Below are 18,389 nucleotides of genomic sequence, written 5' to 3' on the forward strand. Positions count from 1 at the left end.
GTGATTATCCCCCGAATTTCCCCAAAGGTGGCCCCAGCAGGCAACCCCTATAACCTAACAAGTCATGCAGAGTTGGCGCACCCTAGGATGCACCGTCCTAGGATGCCTCCCCTCGTGTCCAGAGCGATGGGGTGCACAGCCCTGGGGGCACCAACACACGGTGTGCCATAGACACAGCATCGTCTCCGCGGCCTGTGGGGTCCGGACCATTACTGTCCCCTTTTGTGGACGAGCAGAGTAAGGCTCGGAGGGGTGATGTAACTTGCACGCTGGTCAACAGCTAGTACACGGTGGAGGGAGATTCATGCCCTGCTCTGTCTCATTCCAGAACAAACACCTTCCCCACTGGCCTCTCCCTTGAGGACTCACTTTTAGCCAAATTCCCCTCAAAAGATGCTAAATATTCTCCTGCACCCTCCGGTTTCTCTGCCTGTGAGAGCTGGAGGCCGTCCCTAAGGAAGTCCCCAGCACTTAGAGTTTCTTGGAATCTGAAGAAATCGCTTCCCCCACGACAACGCGCCTGAGCACGCTGCCCGTCCATCCACCTGCACCTGTGGTCTTTCCCAAGAGCCTGTGGGGGAGGGGCGGCCTCCAGGAAGTCAGGGTGCTGGGGCTTCAGTGTGACGAGGCCTGATTTCAGCAAGGAAATTGGCCAAGTCTGATTGCAGGATGTCAGAGAAGCTTCCTCAAAACTCATGTAGCAAGGGAGGTAGAGAGGAGGGCGTGACACCCTCCAGGATGTGGACCCGAGAAGGCACCAGGGGAGGAGATGACCATCAATGCAAGAAGATGTTCATCATTGTGTATCTACAGCCAAAGGGAGTCTGCGCACAGCCTAATTGGACTGCCCTCAGCTGAGATGGGGATGTGAATTTGGGTTGGACGACAAGGTGGAATAATAATAGTAGTCACAGTCATTTATGGCATCTGCATTAGTTTCCTGTGTCTGCTGGAACAATGTACGCACGAACCGGGGGGCTTAAAACAACAACAAATTTCTTCTCTCACAGTTCTGGAGGCCGGAAGTCCAAACTGGAGCTGTCATTCAGCAGGGCCGTGCTCCCTCCAATGGCTCTAGGGGAGGACACATTTCTTGCCTCTTCCAGCTTCTGGTGGCCCCAGGCGTCCTGGGCTTGTGGCCACATCACTCCAGTCTGTCTCTGTCTTCACACGGCCTCCTCCTGTGTGTGTCCCCTCCGCTTCTCTTGTCAGGATGCCCGTAGCTGGATTTGGGGCCCCACCCTAATCCAGGATGATTTCATTTCAAGATCCTCAATTACATCTGCAAAGACCCTTTTCCCAAAAAAGGTCACATTCACAGGTTCCGGGTGGACACATCTTTTGGGGGGCCACAATTCAACCCACTCCTGTGCCCTTCCCATGTGCCAGGTGCTGAGCGAGCCAGGGAGGGTTTTAGGAGCACTATCTCATTGGCACTCGCCATTTTCGAGGTGAGAACACGAGCTTCCAACGGGCGGGGAACACGGAGCTGGCTGCGGAACTGCACCTCCACTGGCCGCAGTCATTCCCCAGGATTTCCTTCTCACTGGGTAAGAGGGAGGAAGGGGGTTTGTGGACGGCACACCCACTACCCTCTTGAGATGTTTTATGAGGGGAAGGGTTGCACAAGTACCGTACATACACCTACACACACAAAAGTCTGAAAGCCAACCCTCTGGTTCATTTCACAGATGGGGAAACTGAGGCTCAGGTAGGTGGAAGGAAGACGGTGTGCTCAGGGTCCCAGGGTCAGGCAGCCTGTGGGTGGCAGGCAAAGATGTGGAATGAGGGTCTCTGGCTCCGAGCACACAGTTTCCACCGGGCTGACCCCCGGTGAGGTCGGCTGACCCAGAAGGCGTTTCCACCTGCCTTGAGCCTGGTCCCAAAAGGGCATCTCCAGACACTTCCCAGAACTTCGGATGTGAAGCTTCCAGGAGGAGGCCTGAGCCTGAAGCCCTTCCCCTCACATGCCAGGGCTGCACCCGCACGAAGTTCCATCAAAGCAGATCCAGACCCTCTTCTCAGAGCAGAGCCGGGCAGGCGGTCCGCACACGACGTCTGTCCGCGATCTCCTGGAACACGCTTATCTCGCAGAGATTAAATCCGCTCTCAGCACTGAACTAAAATTTGCCAAAAGATATTTCTTAATGCGTTGCTGGCCTTCCAGAGCCCCGTGGGAGACAAAGTCCTTCCACATTTCTTCTGATGGGCCCCTACCCTCCCCAAATCCAACAGCCACATCATACAGCCAGGGCCCGCCGGAGGCGGCACGGAGAAAAACATAATTTTATTCCACTGGAAGGTTTGGCATCTCCACTTCCAGGATGATAATTCTTTTTTTTCTTAATTAATTAATTAATTTTTTTTCGTTTTTTTTTTTTGTTGCAGTAACATTTGGTTTATAACATTATATAAACTTCAGGTGTGCATTATTATATTTTGATTTCTGTGTAGACTACATCATGTTCACCACCCAAAGACTAACTACAGCCCATCACCACACACGTGTGCCTGGTCACCCCTTTCACCCTCCTCCCGCCCCCCTTCCCCTCTGGTGACCACCGGTTCAGTCTCTGTCGGTGTGATTGTTGTTTTTATCTTCTATTTGTGACGATCATACGGTATTTGACCTTCTCCCTCTGACTTATTTTGCTTTGCGTAATACCCTCAATGTCCATCCATGTCGTCACAAGTGGCTGCCCCTGTTTCAGACTAACTGAGGCGCAAAGGCTATTCTCGTTTGTGCATTCGTTCATTCATTCGTTCATTCATTCGTTCTTTCACTCGTTCATTCATTCATTCGTTCATTTGACAGATATCCGTGGAGCGCCTGCTTAGGGTCCGGTGCTTTGTCAGCCCCGGAGCCCCCATGAGCTCGCCATCTAGAGGGAGGTGGACATTAACCCAGCAGTCCCCCAGACGAGCACACAATCACGCCGCGGGAGCTGCGGAGGAGCAGCACAGGCAGCCCTGACAGACCCGTGGGGCGGGAGACGATCCCAGCGGAAGTGACAATTGGTGAAACTTTAAGGACAGGTAGGACTTGGGGGAAGTGGACTTGGGGGCGGGGCCATCCAGGAGAGGAAGAGCACGTGCAAAGGTCCTGAGGTGGGAGCACACAGGGGTAGGAGGCCCTGAAAGCAGGCCAGGGTGGGGAGGTGTGAGGCCACAGGTGCGAACTCGCATGTGCGCTGGGGTGGGTGGGCCCAGAGCATGGAGGGGCTTGGGGGCCGAGGTGCAGAGCATGGATTTAATTCTGTGGACAATCACAAGCCTTTGGAGCATTTGTTTTAAATTAAACCTTTTATTTTGAGACAATTGTAGACTCGAATGCAGTTGTAAGAAGTAGTGCAAAGAGATCCCCTGCACCTTTACCTGGATCCCCAGTGGTGACAGCTTGTAAAACTATAGTGCAGTATCACAGCCAGGCATTGACATGGCGACAACCCAGCCATTTCATTCAGATTTTCCCAGTTGGCTTGCACTAGTGTGTGTTTATGCATGTGTGTATGTGTGTGTGTGTGCACGTGTGTGTTTAGTGCTATGCGGTTTCGTCCCGAGTCTCAGCTCGTGTGTCCACTCCGCAGTCTTGTGGAGCATCTTCAGCAGGTGAAAGTCATGTGACCTGGTCAATTACTGGAGAAGGTGCAGGGACAATATGAGAGGCCCAAGAGGGAGCGAAGGTGGGCGAGGAGGCCAACATGGTCCCCCAGGAGGGTGCTGGATGTGGGCCGAGGGGTTGTGACAGCCGTGGGAGAACTGGGGGCTTAAGGACATTTAGGGGAGAATCCAAGGGCGTGGGATGGACTTGAGGAGGGAGAGAGGAGCTTCAAGGACGCCCTCCAGGTTTCTGGCTGTTTCTGGGAGGCTCTGAGTCACGCTGGGGTGGGAAAAGATGCTATGAATAAGGCTTTATCCATCTTGAGTGGCAGCCACTGTGTGGTCAGCCTGATAAGGGCCCATACGTTGTGAGGGGCCCCCCACCTTCCTGTCCACAGAGGTCCAGGGTGCGTCTGTCCCCAAAGTGCAGCAAGGAGACAGGAAGCCCCCCTCGACCACTCCGACTCCAGCCCACAGACAGCCGCCTTCCGTGTGAAACGTGAGCGGGGTTAGCCCCTGGCTGAGACCCTGAGAGGCAGTGGGATCGCGCCGTCCACGCACCCGGGCCTCCTCTGCATCCGTGTGCCGTCCTGGAGCCGGTGCGGGGCTGGTCACGTTTTCAGTTACTGTTCAGAAGAAAAAGCGAATAGCTTGTAAAAATGAGAGTGTGACAGATAGGGTTCAAGTCCCTACCAACCACCCCACTCTGGTCCCCGTCGCCTCCCCCGAGGTAACCTCGGGGATCACGTGGTGTGGGGACCCCAGGGCTCTGAGAGAGATGCACACACCTCCACACTGCCGGTCACGTTCGCACATCCCGTAGGAAAGGGGTGCTGTATTGTTCCAGAACGGCTTCCAAGTAACCACAACGCCGTGTGGGTATCACATAGCCCGATAGTATGGGACAGGAAGGGCGCTTCACCTCTGTGGTCCTCTTTCCAAAACCCCAAAACCCTGGTCTAACCATGAGGAAAACATCAGGCGATCCCAGATTGGAGGGCACTTCACAAAACACCTGAGCTGTCCGCCCCAGTGGTCCAGATCATCAAAAATGAGGAATGATGGAGACACTGTCAGAGGCAGGGGACTAAGGTGGCCTGAAGACTAAATGCAAGGATGGGTCCTGGAGGCATCCTGGAGGGGAGGACTGGGGAGCTCTCGGTCTAGAATCTAGTGAATAAGAATGACCGTGTGGCTTCTCAGTGTGGACGAATGCACCCTGGTCAGGCAGAATACTAACATTACGGGAAGTTCAAGCTGGGCGGGGTACACGGGCGCTCTCCCTGATGTCTTTGCGACTTTTCTTCAGGGTTCAAGGGCACCCCTTGAAGTGCACAAGGAGCCCAGGGAGCTGACAGACATGGAAATATGCAAAGTAAAACATCCAGATTTCCTTTCCAGCCCTTGCACCCCAAACACACACCCCAGGAGCTAGAATGTGATGTGTGGTTTTTCCTCACCCTTGGGAGGAAAGAATGTTCCGATGCCTGATGACCCGTCCTTGTGGAGGGGTCCTGAATCAAGGGGTCTCCGGAAAGATCCACACTTGGTCATGTTTCAAATAACGCAAAACCCACATGGTCTGAGCTTCTGCCTCCAGACACCACCCCACGGAGCAGGAACTGTCATTAGCCCCGTTTTCAAGAGGAGGAGACTGAGGCGCTGAGGCCCTGAGTCGCAGACAGCAGGGACGGAGCTGGGATTTGGGCCTAGGACCCCGATGGCAAAGTCCACACCAGCCACCACCACATAGTGACACCACCCGGGGCTTCTCTTCCACTAGCGGACACGAGTACAGGCCCTTCTCTCCTTCTCTCTCTCTCTCCCCCTCCCTGTCCTCCCCTCCTGACTCCCTCTCTCGCTCTCCCCCTCTCCCTCTCCCTGTCTCCCCCCCCCTCTCTCCCTGTCTCCCCCTCTCCCTGTCTCTCTCTCTCCCTGTCTCCCTCTCTCCTGTCTCTCTCTCTCTCTCTCTCTCTCTCTCCCTCTCTCTCCCTCTCTCTCTCCTCTCTCTCTCTCTCTCTCTCTCCCTCTCTCTCTCCTCTCCCTCTCCCTCTCTCTCTCTCTCTCCCTCTCTCTCTCTCTCTCTCTCTCTCCCTCTCTCTCTGCCTCTCTCTCTCTCTCTCCTCTCTCTCTCTCTCTCTCTCTCTCCTCTCCTCTCTCTCTCTCTCTCTCTCTCTCCCTCCCTCTCCCCCTCTCTCTCTCCTCCCTCTCCCCTCTCTCTGCCTCTCTCTCTCTCCTCTCTCTCTCCCTCTCTCTCTCTCCTCTCTCTCTCCCTCTCCCTCTCTCCCTCTCTCTCTCTCCCTGTCTCCCCCTCTCTCTCCCTCTCTCTCTCCCTCTCTCTCTCTCCCTCCCTCTCCCCCTCTCTCTGCCTCCCTCTCTCTCTCTCCCTCTCTCTCTCCTCTCTCTCTCCCTCTCTCTCTCCCTGTCTCCCTCTCTCTCTCTCTCTCTCTCTCTCTCCTCTCTCTCTCCCTCTCTCTCTCCCTGTCTCCCCCCCCTCCCCCTCTCTCTCTCCCCGTCTCCCCCTCTCTTTCCCTCTCTCTCTCCCTCTCTCTCTCTCCCTCCCTCTCCCCCTCTCTCTGCCTCTCTCTCTCTCTCTCTCCATGGACCAACAGCAACCGTGTCACCTGGGAGCTGGCTAGAAACACGGGACCTGGGCCCCAGACCCGCTAGGTCAGAGTGTGTGTTGTAAGGAGCACGGCGGGCGCTGGGGACACACGCAGTCTGAGAAGTCTGCTTAGCCCCCCTCGTAAGGGGCTCCCGTGAGGGGTCTCCGGGCGCCATTTGACTCCAGCAGATGGGCTGGGCTGGGACAGAAACTCGAGGCAGCTCCATGTTCCGGTCTCAGGCTTCAGCCGGGCTCTTGCCGTCTCCCTCTCTCCAGCCCAGGAAACGGCTTTAAAACGCTCCCTCGGAACCCAGCCCTGGAACTGTGGCACGGCCAGTCCCTCACGTCCCCAGGGAGGCCACGCTGCCAACCCAGGCTGGCTCCTGGTACCAACCACACGTGGTCCCCACGAAGGGGTCCCGTGGATGGCCGACCCTCCACCCCAGTGATGCAGCCACAGACCCCAAACACTTGGGGACTTAACCCGCCTCCAGCTCAGAGCAAGCACTGGGGAAGGGATGTTGCAAAGTGCAGGAGTGGACGCAGGACCTCCACGGGGGAACCTCTGCCCTTTGTGCGCGGGGAAGCTTCTGGTAAGGATGTGGCCTCCGCAGCCTGGATTCAGAACCTTCTCAGTCACTCACTGCCCCTGCAGGCTTGGCGAGCTGCTGCACCCGTCTCCCAGCCTTGACTTCCCCATCTGTAAAATGGAACACCCGCGATCATTTCCATCTCCCGGGGGTGTCATGAGGATGAGAGGAGATGCTGAGTGGAGAAATCTTCCCAGCCCCCGGCGCAGACTCAATGAACGTCAGCTGGAGACAGGTTGAAAGTGGAAGAAAAAGTCAGAGGAGCAAACCCGGGGCGTGTGGGACACTGAGACGGGCTTGAAGGCAGCTCTGGGGGACCCTGAACGGGAATGAAGGGACCGTCTCCAGCGGGGCCACGTCCAGGGGACCTCACTCAGGGGGCAGCAGACACTCCCGAAAGCTTGTGGAAACAAGTTCTGGTCCCATGGCGGGGCAACCTTGGGGACGGGACCAGCTCCGCAATCCAAAGGCAGGGCCCAAGGCAAAACGAAAATTCTGGGCCCTTGTTCAAAAAGCATTGAGAATTTCAAGACAGTGACAGATCATTAAACCAAGCGTGGGGTCCTTCGGAGCGCGGGGCACTGTGTGACTACCCCGGGGACACGCCCAGGGAGCCGGTCTCACTCAGGGACCTCTCTGCCTTCAGAGAGTGACGTCTGGAGACCGCTGTCGACAGATGCCTTTACCGGAGCAGCCTGGTCCCTCCAGCTCCCCAGGCAGCTCCCTGTTGGTCAGAGTGCAAATCAATCTAGAGGTCAGAGTGGCCCACACCATTAGCAAGAGGGGCAGTGGGAGGAGGGGAGAGGGCTCTGGGAAAAGCCAAATTGTCACCAGGCAGCTACAGGAGATAAGCCAGTCAGTGGCTGACAGCCAGCACGCTGCCAGACATTTGCCAGAAGGCCAGAAACGGCGCTTCTCTGCTTCCTGTGGCCCTGGAAGAAAATCAGGTCACACACAGGGGATGTCCGCTCCGGTCCCGGCGGTGGACAGGCACTGTGAGCCTTGTACACTGCCCTTGAGCACCCTGCAGGATGGAGCCCGGCACTGGGTAGGACATCGTGTGGCACTGGGGCACCTTCCCAGGATGTCCCCGGGATGCCTCAGGCCAACGCCGGGCGGGGGAACAGGCCCTGAGCCTACAGACTCAGGGGTACACATTGGGGAAGTTTCCATGGGGGCGCACAGGGGAGGGGAGGGAGGCAGACCCCTCAGAACAAAGTGAAGTGTCTCCGGCATGGGTGACCACGGAGGCAGCCAGGGGCCCGTGGTGGGGAGGCCAGGTGGCAGGAGGATCGTGGGAGCAGAGGGCGAGGGATTAACTCCTCATCTCACACTCGAGGCAGCGCCTGCAGAGGCAGCTGCAGATGGAGACCAGACTCCATTCACAGGTGTCCAGACTCCGGGGAGATTACAGACGGACAGCGTCCCCTGCCAAGCACACCTCACGCCGTGCAAAAGTTCTCCTAAGACACGTGGTGACCAACCACAGAGCCCTGCCACGCACCCATGCCTGATGCTGCCCACATGGGCTCTACTAACCTGGCAACGGTTCTTGACGTGCCACTATAAATATCTACATCCTGCAGAGGAAGAGCCTGAGGGTCAGAGAGGCACCGCCTCCCTGGGGTCACACAGCTGATCAACAGCAAAAGCAGTATTTAACCCAGATTCGGGTCACGTTCAGGTTCTTCCATCTTTGAAATGAGGCTTCAGGCCCAGCAAGCCCGTCTCTCTCCTCCTGGCGCAGGCGAGTGGAGTCTGTGTCGTTCTTCTCACTGCAGCGCAGAGAGGGCAGGGGTCGGGGGGCGGTGCCTGGGGAGACAAGGACGCAGCAGTGGGGCCAGGAGGGATCACTGGACTCAATTCTTCTAAGTCAAACGGAATCTGATTTTTGGAGGGAGATGCTGGGCTCCCTCCCCCACCGCAGGGTGGGCATCATGGGGCCGCGGCCTGGGCGATGGCTCGACCACACTCAGGTTTAATGTTCTGCTGTCACCGCCTTGAAATTTGTCCTAGTTTTTGAACAAAGGCCTGCATTTCATTTTGCACTGGGCCCTGCAGATTCTGCTGCCCACTCTGCCCCACTCACGGGAGTCAGGAAAAGCCAGAGTCCCGTCGGAGGTGGAACATTCCAGGGCCGGCTGGTCAGTCCCCACTGGTTACCTTCATGTGCTCGTTGTCGGAGCTGCGGCCTCTAAGGGGGCAGGTCTGCAGCCTCTGGCTGGCTGGAGCTGGAGACCTTGGCTCCCGCTGGAGCCCCCAAGACTGGGATCGGGCCTTGCCAGGTGCACCAAGAAGACAGTCCCCCTGGAGGTCCTGCCGTCCATCTCCCCACCTCGAGGCGTTTGTCAGACCCCCTCCTCTCCCCGGTCTTGGGAAATCTCCTTCTCCGGGGGATGGCTGCACCTCCTTTGCCCTCCAAGTTCTTCCCTCCATCTACCTACCTCAGGGAGGCCCCCTGACTCCCTCCACCCCTCACACACACTGGCTCTAGAATTTCCCGTCGGTTGACCTCTCGCCCAGGGTGGAGTGGGATGGGGAGGTGTCTACACCACTCCGTTTTGGCTCACCAAATGCGGAGACAACTTTCTTTTTTGCCACCACTCTCTGCACCGCCTCCCGTCCCCCAGAGTGGAGTCCCACATCTTCCCGGATCAGCACTTGGAATTTTTTTACAGGACCTCCCCCCCCCGCACCACCCCACTCGAATCCCTGTGGTTTGGGCAGGGAAACCCCACTCTCAGATTCCAAAGGTGGACATGTGACTCGGGCCTGGCCGATCAGCTTTTTCCATCCTCCAGGCCTCAGTAATTGGTTCAGGGATGAGCACATGACCCAACTCGATACAATCTGAATTTATTCTGGGAAACTGTTGAGAAGAAAGAATGTGACTTTCTATTGGAAGGGGAGGTGGGAGGACGTAAGCCTGGAGCTGCCAGGGGCCAACTGGAGAGGAAGACAGAGCCAGAGATGGATGACAACATCTGAGCCCCTGGATCCAGCTGTGCCTGAAACTAGACCCAGACCATTTCAGTTACATAAAAAGTCAGTTGAGTCAGGTTTTGTGTCACTCATGACAGAAAGAGCCTTGAGCAATATATTGTCTCCCTCTGCTGCAAAGGATACTGCACAGGAGGAGAATCCACACTTGGCCCCCAAACACAGTGCCCAGGACTTGGGGAAATTCCCAAAGCTGGCCAAAGGGAGGATTTGGAAAGGGGCTCGTGCCTCTCACTGACCTTTCTTTCTAAGGTGACTTGGCCAGGAGTCCTTCCAAACAGTGTTCTTGTCATCCCGCACAGCACAGAAGAGACTGCTTCCCTTGTGGGAGGCAGAATCCTGCCCCCTGGTGCAGGCACCCTGCATAACTCCCTTCCCTCGAATGTGGGCAGGGCTGTGAATATGATGGAATATCACTCCCATGGGTAAGTTACCAATTAGCTGACTTGGAGTTCTTCAAAAGGGACATTATCCTGGGTGGGCCTGACCGAATCAGGTGAGCTCTTAAAAGGGACAGGTCCTTCTGAAATCAGAGATTGAAAGTGTGAGAGGCCTAAGGAGGGCATCACGTGGTACAGACCTGTGTGTGGCCTCCAGAAGCTGAGAGCAGTCCCCAGCCAACAGCTAGCGGGACCACGGGGTCTCCATTCTGAATTTGCCAACAACTGGAGGCCAACAACTTGGAGGTGGGTCCTTCCCAGTGGAGCCCCCGGAGGAGAACACCGCCCGGCCGACAGCTTGGCTGCAGCCTGGTCAGGCCCTGAGCAGAGAACTCAGCTGAAACGCGCCGATTCCCGACCCGGGGACTCCCTGCCGCAATAAAAGGGCCTTGCTTAAGCCTCTAAGTCTGTGGAAATGTGTTACGCAATGTTGAAAACGAATGCACCTCCCCTCTGCCTGCCTCACTCCCTTCATTCGGGTCTCTGCTCAAATGCCACCTCCCCTCCCTGGTGACCTGCGCAGGGAGGCCCCGTCCCCTCACCCTCCCGCCGCTCCCCACTCTAACCGTCTCTGTGGCTCTTCTACCTGCCGCGGCGCACACACCACACGCCTGCTGCTTTATCCCCACCTGCCCTGTTGTTCTGTCCACGGCTGTGCACCTGGCCCAGAGCCTGGAACGTAGACACTGAACAAATGAATGAGTGAGTGACGAATGAATAAACGAACCAGCAAGTGAATGAAGAAGCACCAACTTTAATTGCCAAGAGCGCTGCCAAGTTGCAGCTCTTGTGGGGAGCAGATAAGAGTGTGGTTTCCAAAGTTCCGCTTCCTCCCGGGCAGCCGGAGCCCTCCCCGAGACCTCTGCGGCCGGCGCGACAGCCCCTCTCCAGGCGCCGGCAGAGGAGGGCCGGGGAGGGCGCGCCTGCTCCCAGCGGCAGCCCTGCTCCCGGGCCTGCAGCCCCGGCTTAGCCGCCGCTCTGGGCTCCGTCTTCTCCTCTACCAAACGGTGCGGGCCTTCCCCTGGCTCCGGGCTGTCTGAGGACCGGGTGAGCTCACACGTGCCCAGGCTGAGAACGGCCCCTCCAGTGCTCAGTGAGCGTTAGCAGGTTTCTCCAGAAAAAAATGGAGAATGGTGGTCTTCCATCAAGACCCCCCACCCTCTTCTTGGGTCTGCGGTGTATGCCGCGCCCCATCTGGGGCATGGCCAGGCCAGAGCAGGGGGCAGGGCAGGCACCAGAGCGCCCCAGGAACCTGGGGGGAGGACAGTGTGAGCAGTCGCGGGGGTCGGTCGATGCTTCGCCTGTGGGGGGTTGCCCGGGAGGGGCCGTGGTTCCCCCCCTTCCTGCCCTGAGCAGCCCTGAGTTTCCCCACCCCCACGCCACTTCATGGAGAGGAAGCCGAAAGAGACTGAATGCCCAGGCCCCCAGCCCAGAGGGGACGGACTCACAGCCCTTTGGGGAGGGCAGAGACGAGTGCCAGGAAGAGAGGGGACCCGGGGTCCGGGGCTGCTGCGGATGGGCGCGGCTGGCCGGCCATGGGGACCCTGGGGAAGGCACACCTGCCAGGCCCGTCTCTGGCTCCTGTCCGGCAGGGACCACACCTTCCAGGGGTGGGGCGTGGCCACGGGGCCACAAGCTCGCTCATGCCGGGAGCCAGGACGGAGAGGGGCCGTGAGTCTTGCTCACAAACGGTGACGTGCGCCAGCCGCAGTCCCGTCTCTCACTGGCTTCCACCCCAGCCTCCTGCGTGCCGCCGCCTCCTTCCTCCCCCGAGCTGGCTCCCAAGGCGCCGGCAGAGCAGAGGCGTCCTGGAAACGCGTGTCGACAGCACGTTGCCCCAGCAGCCCGGGTGTCTTATCTCACCGGCCGCCAGGCCCGCTGGGGGTGCCTTTCGTCACCTGCCCCCACACTGCGGGAGCTGCGCTCAGCGCCCCCGGAGGAGAACACTCCCAACCACGGCGCCAGCACACTGACCGCGGCCAAGGAAAACTTAGGGTCCGGCAACCCTCAGTGACTCCCAGGCAAGGGACGGGCCGCGCTCCTCGGGGGAGCCGCTCTCGCTCTGCCGGCCCCGAGCCTCCCTGCCTCTCTAGCCCGTGTGTCTCCCAGGAGAGACGGTGGCCACCCTGGATGGAGCAGGGTTGATGGACAGGAGCAGCCCCTGTCCACTGACCGCCAGAGGTTGGCCGGTCGTAAATCAGCCCTCAGGCCATGAGGGCAGCTGCCCGACGAGGCGGCTCATTGGCCGCAGCCACAGAAAGTGAAGAAATCGGCCTGAGGGGGAGGAAGGCACAGTGTCACTGGCAGCTGCTGGGCCTCGGTTTTGCAAAGTTTTAGGAAGGGGCTCCCTCCCTCTGCATTACGTAACTCTCCGACTCTGTCAGAAGGAGGCGAGCACCTCAGCCCAACCCAGGAGTCACCTGGGGAGCCTTAAAAATGCAGATGCCTGGGCCCGCTCCAGAGATTCTAAAGCAATTGGTCTGGGGCATGGCCCGGGCATTAGGATTTTAAAAGCCCTTTGGATGACTCCAAGGGCAGCCAAGGTTGAGAACACAGGTTCCAGATCCAGGAGCAGAGCCATGGCCCATGGGCCTGAAGGCTGGACCCTACCCAACTGCAAGGACCACAGAGTCTGAAGTGTGAGCTGAGCCCTGGAGTTGTGCAGTCCACAACCTGTGCAGCTGGACACAGTAGGCTTGATGGCAGCAGGGGAGAAACTGAGCATCCAGCCCCCTTTGTTGATAAATAATGACACAGAGGTGCAGGTTCAAACCCTGGTTCAGCTGTTTGTTCAGGGAATTTATACTCAGTCCCTCCAACCCCCAGGTGTGGAGCTGATGGTCTCGGGAGGGAGACAGACAGAAAACAGAGAATCTCACAAATGAATATGTAATGAGAAGTTTGATAAGTGCATGTGACGGAAAAAATCAATAAGGTAAGTGTGGAAGGCAGAATTATAATCCCCCAAAGATGCCCACGCCCCAGTCCCCAGAACCTGTGACCGTGTTAGGTTATACAGCAGAGGCGACTGAAGGCTGAAGATGGAATTGAGGTTACTGATCAGCTGACGTTTTTTCTTTCTTATATCACACTAGATTTTTTTTTTCTTAATTTTAAATGTTAGGTAAGCTGACATACGTGACAATTTCATATGCATAGATTGGAGGGTCTTAAAGCTCGGTGAAGTCACTTAGGCAGGAAACAAGATAAAGAAATAGGTGAGAAATTGTCAAATGAGTGAAAACACCTAAGCAAATTAGAATGACCCACTTTTGGTTTTTTTGGTCCGGGAAATTGGCCCTGAGCTGACATCTGTTGCCAATCCTGCTCTTTTTGCTGAGGAAGATTGGTCCTGGGCTCACATCCGTGCCCATCTTCCTCCATTTTGTACACGGGACGCTGCCACAGCATGGCTTGACGAGCGGTGTGTACGTCTGCACCTGGGATCTGAGACTGTGAACCCCAGGCTGCAAAGCGGAGTGTGCGAACTTAACCACTACCCCACCCGCCCGGCCCCATAATGACCCACTTTTAAGGGAACATTTAAAGATGGTGTCTTGTGTTTTTTTTTTAATTTCTAGTCATTTTATTTTGTGCTTCAGTTTTTATTGAGGAAATCTTTATTTATTTTGATTGATTGATTAATTACTTTTATTGAGGTGTCATTCACATATAACATGGTATTAGTTTCAGGTGCACAACATAATGATTCGATGTAATGATCACCACATACTAGTTAACATCTGTCACATAAATGGTTACAAAAGTTTTTTCTTTTTTCTTGTGGTGAGGACTTTGAGATCTGTTCTCTTAGCAACTTTCAAATACGTGATCCGGTGTTATTAACCGTAGTCACCACACTGGACATGAGTCCCCAGGACCTATGTATCTAAACAGCTGCTCTGATGACGAGATGATCCTGGAGTCTCCGGCTGGGTCCAAGCCATCACAGAGATCCTGAGACGTGGAAGGTAACATACGGATCACATAAGAGAAAAAGTGGGAGAGAACAGAGGGATCCAGAGGGAGAAAGACTTGGCCTGACGCCGGCTTGAAGAAGGAGGCAGGGAGCCCGGGCCGGGCGCTGAGCTCTGCGGACAGCCCGAGTGAGCAGGAAAGGGTGCCCCGAGCCTCTGGACGGGAGCGCACCTGTCCCCTTGGATTTGGCTTCACGGGCCCCGAGCAGGGCCGTGACCCCGGGAAGCCCTGAGCTCATAGACGGTGTTGTGTCAGGCACCACGCGTTGGTAACACGCTATGACGGCAGCTAGAAAGCCCACACAGCCGGTTCCCAGAGGAGAGTGTGGTCTAGTTCAGGGTCAGAGGAGGCTCCTGCAGAAGCAGCCCTTAGGGTGAGACCCACAGGATGCACAACGCCGACTGGCAAAGGGCGGAGGCAGAGGGAACAGAAGCTGCGGGGGCCCTGAGGCAGGAGGCAATCCCGTAGGAGTGAGGGCAGGAAGGAAGCCCAGTGTGCCTGGAGGGCAGACCCCTGGGGCCATCACTGCACTCTCTGAGCCTCAGTTTCCTCCCCTGTGAAATGGGATTATAAGAGTACTCCCTCACTGTGAAGATGAAATGGGCCTGGGCTCCCTGGAGCAAAGTAGCTAGAAAGGTGGGCCCCACAGTCAGATCAGACCTGGGCTCAAACCCCAGCCCTTCCGGTTCCCACCTCGGTGACCGTGGCAGGCTACATCCCCTCTCTGGGCCTCAGTTTCCCCATCTGCCAGGCTGCTGTGCGTCTTAGGTAAGAGCGTGTCAGTGATGCTCAACAAAGGCTGGTTGTCATTGTCATCACTGTCGTTAGGAGACGGGGACCCAGGGACAGACGAAACGAGCTCAGGGTCACACAGAGACCTGGTCGCTGAGCTGGGTAGGAATGAGGCTCCCGACCCGGCCTCAGCCCCGCCCAGCTTCTCAGTCCAAGGGCCATCGCCAACCAAGGCAGCGGAACTCGAGCCAGGAAGGCTGTGTGTGTTAGTGTGAGTGTGCACAGCATGTGCATGCAAAAGCACGTGGGTGAGCCAGAGAATGTGTGCATGTAAATGCACACGTGTGAGAGTGTGCGTGTGAATGTACGAGAGGGTTTGTGTGTGTGTAAGAGTAAGTGTGTGAGACTGCAGTGTCCTGCCTATAAACGTGCACTTGTGTCTGTGAGTGTGTGTGACAGTGTATGTGTGTGTGTGGGAGTGTGCAACTGGATGTGTATGTAAATGTGCATCTGTGAGATGTGAGCGTGCATGGGTGTGTGAACATGCTTGGTGGTGCTGATGAAATGACATGGCCTGGGCAACAGATGGACAGTGGTCAGGGAGTCAGCCCGGCCTCCATGGGAGGGGGAACAATATTTACCAAAAGGCTCCTGGCCCCGGCGGGTTTCCTGCAGCTGCAGGTCATCGTTTTGGGCAGTGTCTCTCCAGAGAGCAGTGACCCTCTGGGACGTGTTTCACAGGGATGGGGGGGCAGGAAGTACTCCTTCCCCTTGAGGCATCGTGACAGCTCCTCGAGGCATCGTGACAGCTTCTGTTCTGAGCACTTATCTGTACCGGGCTCTTTGCTGGTGACTCCACATACCGCACCTCACTTAGTTCTCACAACAGCCGTATTACTCGCATGTGACAAATGAGGACACGAGGCCCCAGGAACTCCATGGGTGCCAATGCGGTAATTTAAAAAAATAAGACCCCAATTCTGCGTCCCTCCCTGTACTCAGAACCCTTTGCAAAGCGACTTTGCAGCTGCACCATTGAGAGGCCATGCGTATTTCCCCACCTCGTGGATCTGGGTTGGTCTTGTAACCTGCTTTAGCAACAGAATTGCTGGAAGTGATGTTGTGCCAAATCGAAGCTCGGGCCTCCAGCAGCTGTGCCTGCTTCTGCTCTCCCTCTTCCCCATCTCCACCAGGAGAACAAGCCTGCCACAGAATGAGAGACACATGACCCAGTTGTCCCCGTCACCTGGAAGATAGCCACTCACAGAAACAGAGCCTCCACTGGCCCAGCAGCTGACCACAATGCATGAGGGACCCCAGCTCAGACCAGAAGAACCGTCCAGCTGCTGGTTCAGGCTAAACTGTCAACTCACTGAATCATGGCGTTTGGAGCAGCTAAGTTTTGGGATCGTTTGTTACACAGCAATAGCTAACTGATACACCCATAATCATACAACTGTTAAAGTCAAGTTTCCAACCCAGGTTTGTTTGACTCCAGAATCCATGCTCTCCACCCCTGTATTCTGTCACCTCCCAGAGGAGAAATGAAGATGACAGTCCAAAGCTGCTAAATATCTTACTCTGGCCTCCCAAACTCCAGCCTGTATCTTCTGGGGAGCGTGCCTAACCGCTGCTGTCTCCCACCTGAGAGCTGGCTCTTTCGCCCCTCCTCTTCCCAGTGTCCAGGGGGCACAGAGCCCTGGCTGCAGCTTTGGATTCCCCCCGTGCCTCCACTTCGATCAGCACCATGCCTGCTCGTTTGCAAAGCTCGTTCAGAGTGCTGGCAGAACAGACCCAAGGTTTCCACACCTACAGATCAGCAGCCATGACAAAAACCAGCTGCAAGGTTTAAAAATAGCCTCCCCAGGCTGCCAGAGATGCCAGGCCCCAGGCTGGGGGGAGAATCCAGCCCTAAGAGGGGGGCACCCTCTGCAGGGAGCAGTAACCACCGCCACAGGCCCAGGAGACCCCCGGGCAGGGCCCCGAGGCTTGCCGAGAGCTTGGCCAAGCCTGAGTCCCTGGGAGCTATAGCCCCTCGGAGATGCGTGGATGGAGCGTAAGACGAGGCAGGGTCCAGAAGGTCCCCCAAAGTGGGGCCTCCATCCTGCCCGCTTGTCAAGTCTCTTTCTCTTTTCCCCTCCCCTTGCCCATCTCTCTCCTCTTCCCTCTTCCTCCATCACCTCTGTGATTAAAGATCGGGCCGTGGAGGGACACGACCCTCATTGTACCCTCACAAGCTGTGTGATCTTATGCGGGTGACTTCCACCCATGAGCCTCAGTTTCCTCATCTGTCAAATGGGGCCCCTGCCTTGCTGGGTGGCCCTAAGGGTCCACAGGACAGAGCAAGTGACGAGCTGAGTCCAGCCACCAGCAAACCAGCGAGCGCCCCTCCACTCACTTCCTCAGAGAAGGCTGACGTGATGACGCCCCCCCCCCCCGCTCGTGCGCTCCGCAGCCCCTCTCCCTGCTCTGGGCCCCCAGGCATCTCCCTGCTCCCTCAGGCCCCGGACGGCCCCCCGCGGCCTGAGGACAGACGAGGCCGTCTCCGAACCAGGGGCCTGTTGCGCCGGATTCCACCTGCTGCACAGCCCCACTGCCCTGACTGGTCCCACGCCTGGCTCGCAGAGGGAGCCGGCCAGGCACGCTGCCACGGCCCCCCATCAACGCGCCAGCCCATGGGGCGGCTGTCCCAGCGCCGAGAGTGGTGTGCGGCACGTGGCGGGGCTCAGTGCGTGTTGTCGAGAGACTGAAGGAACCAGCGAGACTCCTGCGGTCCCCGTTCCACAGACGAGAAACCGAGGCTCCAAGAGGTGGGCTGGCATGTAGCAGAACACGACTCTCAGAGAGTGAGGGAACCCAGGCTTGGGGGAGCAAAAGGTCCCACCAAGGTCCCAGAGGTGGGATTTGAACCCAGTTTCACTGGCACCAAAGCCTGAGTCTTAACCACCAACGATGCCTCATTCTCCCATCTCTTCTAGCCGGCTCCTGCCGTCAGCATCCTTGCAGGTCAAAGCCTGTCACACACATGCTGTGTGGCCTTAGGTAACTCACATAACCTCTCTGAGCCTCGGTTTCTGCACTGGTAAAACAGAAAACAGACCTAGCTGCACTCAGGCAGAATTTCCTCAGCTCATTTTTCCTCTGGTTTCTCAGCATCTAGCACCCGCTCTGGCATGCAGGCCGTGCCAATAAATCCTTGTTGATTAATGAACTGAAAGGACAAGTTTACTTTAGAGGTTAAGTCTGCCCAGAAGCTCTCTGGTTGGTTGTCTCTGGGAGCATATTCCTTCTCTCTCCACTTTAAAGAAAGAGAAACTGCGAAAGGCAGAAGATGCTCGGGCGTGTGGTTTATGCCAGAGAGACAAGGGGAGTCCCCATCTGCAGACCACCCCCCCCCCGGCCCCCGGAGAAAAGACCTTTTTCCTACATCAAAAAAGAGGCGCA

At 56.8% G+C, this 18,389-nt stretch overlaps 1 long non-coding RNA gene across 2 annotated transcripts; it reads left to right on the forward strand.

Annotated features, from left to right (window-relative positions):
• The first annotated feature begins 11,117 nt into the window (after window positions 1-11,117).
• Window positions 11,118-17,368, forward strand: LOC147914177 (uncharacterized). Of its 2 annotated transcripts, XR_015555509.1 has the most exons (4): window positions 11,118-11,282; window positions 13,062-13,170; window positions 14,088-14,206; window positions 16,139-17,368. It is a non-coding gene; the product is annotated as an uncharacterized LOC147914177 (long non-coding RNA). The 2 variants fall into 2 exon arrangements; XR_015555508.1 differs by lacking the exon at window positions 16,139-17,368 and having other exon boundaries at window positions 14,088-15,275.
• The last annotated feature ends 1,021 nt before the right edge of the window (window positions 17,369-18,389 follow it).

Source organism: Ceratotherium simum, chromosome 21 (genome assembly GCF_057802395.1).
Source record: "Ceratotherium simum simum isolate JZ-2026a chromosome 21, ASM5780239v1, whole genome shotgun sequence".
In the NCBI taxonomy this organism is placed as follows: domain Eukaryota; kingdom Metazoa; phylum Chordata; class Mammalia; order Perissodactyla; family Rhinocerotidae; genus Ceratotherium; species Ceratotherium simum.